The sequence below is a fragment of the Mirounga angustirostris genome, unplaced genomic scaffold, assembly GCF_029215605.1.
Source record: "Mirounga angustirostris isolate CCGP_5_RB_7025 unplaced genomic scaffold, mMirAng1.0.hap1 SCAF_3, whole genome shotgun sequence".
Taxonomy (NCBI): domain Eukaryota; kingdom Metazoa; phylum Chordata; class Mammalia; order Carnivora; family Phocidae; genus Mirounga; species Mirounga angustirostris.
The window spans coordinates 189,474,058-189,481,505 of NW_026991711.1; positions in this window are offsets into that span (position 1 = coordinate 189,474,058).

Below are 7,448 nucleotides of genomic sequence, written 5' to 3' on the forward strand. Positions count from 1 at the left end.
AGCTCAGCTTTAAGTATGATGCTAATTACTGCTTTGAGATTGATAGTAAGTGTTCTTTGAGGAAAATAGCTTTTCTCCCTTGCAGTAAAATATGATTTCATATTTAAGGCATAACAGTTGTCAAATTTCTGCTATGGGCTAACTTTATAATGTAAAGAAGAGATCAGAGGTTCTTTGCCTATTTTCAAGCTAGAACTAATACTCTTATCTCCCTGGCAAAATGAGGTCTGCATTTTTCTTTTTTTCTCTAAATTTAAATTAACACTGCAGTAATTCTAGCTTCATTAAAGCTATCTTCACTTGGGGTGCCTGGGTGCCTCAGTCATTAAGCGTCTGCCTTTGGCTCAGGTCATGATCCCAGAGTCCTGGGATCGAGCCCCGCATCGGGCTCTCTGCTTGGCAGGAAGCCTGCTTCTCCCTCTTCCACTCCCCCTGCTTGTGTTCCTTCTCTCGCTGTGTCTCTCTCTGTCAGATAAATAAATAAAGTCTTTTAAAAAACCTGTCTTCTCTCAATTTTATTTTTACTAAATTTGCACATAATGATCCCCATTTATCACTTTTTATTGATGGGGATTCTGAGTTTTCCAAATCATTACCTATAAAGAGAAAAGAAAAATGGAAAAGAAAAGAAAAAAGAAGGAGATTAGAAGGTTACTCTCATTCCTGCCTGATCTCGGCTCCCTTCTCTGGTTTCCTTGGAACCCAAGGTCCTGCTCCTGCTGGAGAAATGGTGCTATTTGCCCTCTTCCGAAGAGTGACCCACCCCCCACTCTCGGGGGTCCAATCACTGCTGGTGCTACCATATATGATTTCTTGAGGCTCAGTACACAGAAGTCACCGAAGATCACCATGCTTATTTTCTCCTTCCGTGAGACTTGTCATTTATTGGAAAAGGGTCTTTTCTTTTTTTTTTTCTGTCATGGTAGCAAAATTTCTTTTTGTAGTTTGTAGACTACAAGTATGAGTCAGGGTGATTTTTATTTTGATTCTTGAGGACACATAAAGCCAATTTCCTTTTCTCTGTTGTGTTCTCTGGAGAAGCAATTATTTTGTGAATGGTGTGTATGGATTTTTTTTAAACATTTATTGTTTTATTATGTTAATAGGTGCTTGCAAGTTTTCAGATATGCATCTGTCATCCTGCTACACAAACAGGGGCATTTGTGTGCTGTCTGACCTTCTTGCTTCTATGCCTCCTGTGGGTTGTAAGAGCCAAAGGAGACCCTTGGAATCACGTGGTCCAGCATTCCCAGAACCTGTCCAGGAGACACTAATTTTGAACGATGATCTCTGCCAAAGGATCTCGTGGCCAAATCCGCAGATTCGCAAGAGAAGTTCTGCCACAGAGAATTGTATTTCACTTAGTTTAATCCAGACATTTTCCAGGCATTTTTATCATATAATCCTTTCCTTCCCAAACAGCATAGCAGGTCAGCAAAGCCCTTGGAAAACACATTGCCCCTACCCACTTGTCCCAGAAGAGTCTCCCCACTCCCCTACTGAGCAATGAAGTGAAAATTCTGTCAAAGCCTCATGTTGATCACTTGAAGGTATTTATGATTGTGACTCAGTCTGTGGTGCAATCTGTATGTAAATATAATTTCATAATATCTATGGAGACATATCTCTTTCCTCAATGTGAGAGCAGCCGATCTCTGCTGTTGTTCTCAAAAACCCTCAGTCTTTCCAGTTAGTCTTGAAATTTTGAGCTCTTGTTGCTTATGGACACCTGTCCTGTGTGCATCTACCTGACTCTTCAGGCAAGGTCCTGGACCCGTGCAGCAGCTGTTCCTGTGGGAGGGCTGCTCTGGGGAGGCAATTTCCATCTGGGGGCACTGCATGCTCACGGGGGCGGGGGGGGGGGTGGTGATGCGCTCCCTGCGATCCTGAGGCCAATGCCCTGAGTCGTTTACCTATGGGGACCAATTCCGTTTTCTCCTTCCCAGGGCTAACACTGCATGCCTGACTTCAGCCATTCAATTGGCCAGAGTGCTTGGAGCTATTTTTCCAAGAGGGATAAAAGGGTCTGGCTCCCCCTTTATCCTCCATTGTTCAATCTCCCTTTAACCACTGCGAGAGCATTGCCCAAGCACCGCAGGGGGTTAGGAATCCAGAGCAAAGTAATCCAGAAAATTAACAGCTGCCTTTGGCCAGGCAACAGTGGTGCCCCAGGACCCCGAATTTCTTTCATTGTGTCAGGGGAAACTTGTCAAGGATCCCCTGCATCACCTTCCCAGGGAGCTCACATTAAAATGCAGATTCCTATAGACCTAGCAAAATAGCATTCCCCCTCAAGTGGGTCCTGGGAATGGCCTTTGAAACAAGCCCCCCCAGGTGATTGTTTTGCACGAGAAAGTGTGAGGTGGTCTGTTTCCAGAATTACAAACCACCTTTTTCTTTACCAAGTCTTTGAACTCAAGTATCAGGTAATATCTTTTACTGTAAGTACAAGATCAAATTGTTTCTTTTTTCTTCCTTCCTCCCTCGTTTAACTGCTTCTCAATAAGCAATCCCTGAGCCCTATTCACGCAGCAACTCCATCCTCCCTCCAGGGGTTTAGGACTCTGGTAACCTCCTCTTGGTCCCCAAGAAAAACCCTCCAGCTTTGAAGTACTGGGAGCAAAGAGAACAATAAAGGGCCTCTTCAAGGGGCTTAAAATAAACCAGAACAAAGGGAAAGCCTAAGCCTTCCTTGGGCCATTATCTCTCCCTGTGTCCTCCAAGGGCCTCCAAACAACAACCACAAAACAAAGAAAAGCCACGTTCTTCCTCTCCCTGCCTCTGGAAGCAACTGCCAAACAGAAACACGGTCTTGCCTCTGGCTGGTGAGTTCACCCGGGCACCGATTTCCTGAGGCTCTGCCATGCTGACCTCTCCTTGTGAGGCAATCCTATGTATGGTATTCAGGGGATCATACAAACAGCAGAATAAATAAGCATAGCATCAAGTTAAATCCTGGCTTCTCAGGGGAAAATGCAGACACGATCATTGCATCCACTCATGAATTATAAATGCAAAAATATCTCCAGAAAAACAAACAATCAAGACTCTTTTATGTGTAAACTTATTAGTAAGACGGCTGCTGGGAGGACTGTGGCTCTTTGTGTGAACGTTATCTTACTTACAAATAGAAATAAACATTTGTCGACACTTACTTTGTGTTGTATACGAGCGACGCATGTACAATAGTTTACACTTATTAACCATGTACCATGTGACAGGCCCTGGGTGAGAGCTTACATGTTTATCTCACTTACGCCTTACAACAGCCAGAGGAGAAACTCGTTCAAAGGAATACCCATTTTACAGTTGAGAAAATGGAGGCTTAGAGTGTTTTACGGTCCCAGATTTATAAGCTTCTGAACTTGGAAATAAAAGCCAGGTCTGCCGAAGTCTCGACTCCATTCCTTTAATCCCATTTATTATACATTATTTTTTTTTTTTTACCATCTTCCTAGCTAGAACCTGTTTTCATAACCAAGCTACCCCGTGGTCCTGGAAGGGAGAAACAGGCGCATTTACACCATATTCTGACGCTACAGAGCTGGTGCTGCTGGATAACCCGACTTGGAGTCTGCTCCCGGGCCCAGTGGGGCCGTATTCCTGTCTGCATGGGCTGCGGAGACACGAGGCACGGCGTGGCTTTGTCCACCAGGAAACAGTGGCGCCCACGCAGGGACCAGGGACCCGGAAATTCACTTCTAGGTGTACAAGCAGGTGCCCTAGGCAGGTTTGCCTGTCTCTGTCCAGGTCTTTGAACGTGAAGTTGGAGCGACTCTTCTGTAAATTCCAAGCCCATTTTTAAATGTTTGTTTCTCATTTCAGAGAGGATGAACAATAACAATTACCTTAAATTTAAGTGCCTCCAGATGCTGCTCAACGATGGGTATTCTAGATCCTGATTTCCTGATCCTGATTCTAAGTCCTGGTTCTGGCCTCTGAAGGCAGGCACCAGGAGATCTCTTCCCACCACAGGGACAGACAGGACTGTGACCTCCGGTGGGTGTCCATAAAGCTGTTAGTCCCCAGGCTTTTATCACTGACCACCCTGGTGCAACCATCACGCATCCAGTTGAACTGGATGAGCATGGCCTCAGAAAGAAGAAGCAGGCAGAATAAGGTTCTTACTACATTCTCCCTATAGTGGTGGGGAGGCTCAGGAGGGGCACTTTTACCAAAGAAATGGGGCGTAGGACTGTGACCTCCAGCCTCTGGAGGCTCTTTCTATCTAAATTGCGGGGGCTCCCTCCATAAACACAGAGAGGAACTGCCCCCCCGCCGCACACACAGGCACAAGTGGCTGGACTGGGAGCACACGGTGGAAGATGAGGGGCCAGCAACCCTCCGGTGCAGAAGAATGATGTAACCCCTAAAGTCTGAAAGCAAAATGCAAGTCCAAGAAGGCAGGCAGTTATACTCCACTGAACCATTTGAAACTGTAAGGCTTGTGTGGAAACGGGGTATGGCCCGGTGTACCTGGGACACACTGGGTGAGCAAGTGAACGGCTCAGGTTTCTTTCCTGCAGGACTTCTGAGAGCTTTTGCTGCGAATCGTCAATCGCAAGACACAAAGCCTTATTGCCATTTGCAGAATTTTCCAAACTTACTTGAGCATAGAAACCTTATGTGTGTGGGATGAATAGCATGGGGGTGCAGGGGTGTGGGCGCAAGTCTGTCTGTGCATGTTTGCATGTGCGCGTCTGTGAGTGTGAGTGTGGGGTGCCCACGGGGGTCTGTATAGAGTCTCCTGGTCACCCCGTTGAAAAATGCTACAGAGAGGTATTTGCCCAAGACGCCAAAGCCAACACCTTGGTGACAGTCGTCTCAGGATCCGTATTTAGCCTTTCTCCTGGCTGCAACCTCATCTCTAAAACTCAGCCCACTGACATCCAGGCAATGACTCCAGTGTCAGAAATAGCCTAGGGCAGTTTTCACCCCCACTCCCAGAACCCTCTGCCTCTGCGAAGGGGGTTGCTTTGAGGAATTTGTGAGGACTCCAAACAAACAGAGTGGTGATAAACCTCAGCCTCTGCATGAGGGTAATCTGCTCTGCAGTGAGAAGAGGAAGAGACAGATGAGAAAGAGTTTGTGATTAAGGATCTGTGGTCTGTGCTCACGGAAGGAAGTGGGTGCAAAGAGAAATAGCTGAATATTGATGTGGGTAGAGTTCCTACCCGTAGCCCCTTCCAAGAACCCTACAAAAAAACCCAAAAAACAAAACAAACAAAAAAACATCTCTTTTCTTTCAGAGCAGCTTTAAAAAAAAAGCAAATTGTCTTGTCATCTTAGCGTGTACTAGCAAAGAGTCCATTTGTGCCCCTTGCCCCCCCCCCCCCCACGCAACCTTGGATCTACCAGGTGCGAAAGGCACTGGGCTGCCCAAGCTGTAGGCTGGTCTTATTTATTTGCTTAAGGGGCAGGTTGGGCTTACCACTCTCTCCCCTGCTGACCATCCTAAATCATACTGCCCTTCCAGCTTGTGGGACGGAAACCTCAAAGGGCCAGGGGGCTGAGCCCTACTTAGCATCTGTGAATGCCAAGCAACCCAGAAACTTGAAAGGGATTCTCAGCAGCTCCCTTGAGAAAATGCCATTAATTAATTTTGCAGCTTCTGGTCACGCCAGAAAAGCCTCAGGAAGTCGGTTTGCTACTCATCTCCACTTTCTTAGGTTTTTAGCAAGCATTGGAAACAGCCCATCAGCCCTACAATCCACAGCCTCTGCAAAAGTGTCTGCAGTGAATGTTGAGTTTTATCCTCTGAACCAAGGCTTTGTTGAGGAAGGAACCCCGGGGCCCAAGGGGTGGCGGACATCTCAGAAAAGATCATCACCATAGAAAAGAATAGTTTGAACTCTCGCAGAGTTGGGGAAAATTACATTTCTTTTCTGGACTTGGAAGCACAAGGGAAAATTTCATGTTTGAACTATGTAACCTGGGCAAGAGGTTGACAAATGCTAAGGCTCGGAGGGATGCATACTGCGTGAGGTTGCTTCCGCTGATGATCTGTTCTTTGAAGTCTCTGTGACTGAAACACTGACGTTGGACGTTTGAGCAATCGCAGATGACCACGGGCCGCGGTGAGAATGCCCTGCCATCAGTGATAAGGCCTCTTGAGAAAGGCCACACCACTCCCGCCTGGCCTCGAGGGGTGCAGGGAGCTGCAGCGAAGCTGTTTACTTTTCAAGCATCTTGATGCAAATTCTTGTCCATGTGTGTGATGATTGAGGGGGATTGACCAGAAAGGGGGTAACGGCTTTAGGCAAGTAGAACCTTTGCTGGAAGAGAGAGCCTGAAGTGTGGTGGGGGGGGAGGGGGGCGGGGAGGGTAGTGACAGCCAAGATTCAGCATTGACCCCTTCACACTCCAGGTCACCAGACTCCTAACAACTCAGATTCACAGAGTTCCCAGAAGAACTTATACATAGTTTACGAGACCCACTTAGAATTTCATTGTTTTTATTTATTCTATTTTTTTTCATTTGAGCGTAGTTGTGGATTTCACTGATTTTAACTTATCCAGTGAACCCTCATTTCTAGGTGCAGTTTTAAGTATGCAGTTTTGTTTATGAAGAGGCTTTTTTTTTTCTTTAATTGAAGGCCTCTGAAAAACCTATAAATTATCCCACTCAAACGGTTCCAGGGATGGATTTTTGGTATTGTTATTCTAGCATGGGACTCTTGTGTTTTATTTATTATTACAAAATACAGGAACATACAGATCAGAAAAAGAAGGTCTCTCAATTTCATCCCTGGGAGATAACCACCATTAATCATTGCTATGCCTCATGCCAAAAAAATTTTTTCTATGCATACAAAATCTTTTCTGTTTGTGACAACTATCTAGGCAAGGGACTTTAGAATTGGCTTTAGGTAAGTAAAAATAATACATGTTTTTAAAAAATTTCAGTACTGCAGTCTGGATCACACTATATAGCCAAACTGCACTTTATCTTCTTGTTAATGACTTCATAGCATTTCATTGGATGGATATTTTGTAATTGATTAAACGAATTCCCAATGGATGGACCGTTAGGGTGTTTCCAATTTTCTTTTATGCAATTAAAAATAATGGTGCGGTGAGGTTTCTCACAGCGATACTTTTGCATATTTCTGCTATTATTTCCATAGAATAAATTCTGAGAAGGGCAGAATCATGGCCCCAAGGAATGTGGACGATTTTTAATTTTGATGGCTTATAATTTTTTATTTCCCTGTTGTCTTCTAAGGTACCATGCTCCCTGATAGTTTTTACTTCACACTTCTCTGCTAACCCTGAGGATGATCATCCTGTTCCATCCTTATCTACTGCAGGGGAAGAATGCACTACACCTTAACAGTGATTCTCTCCTAAGATGTGGTTATGTTTCTGTTTTACTATTGCCTCCATAATTTTCTTTGACTTGCAAATTTTCGACCATAATTATAAGATGTATTAAAGGGAAGTTTGAG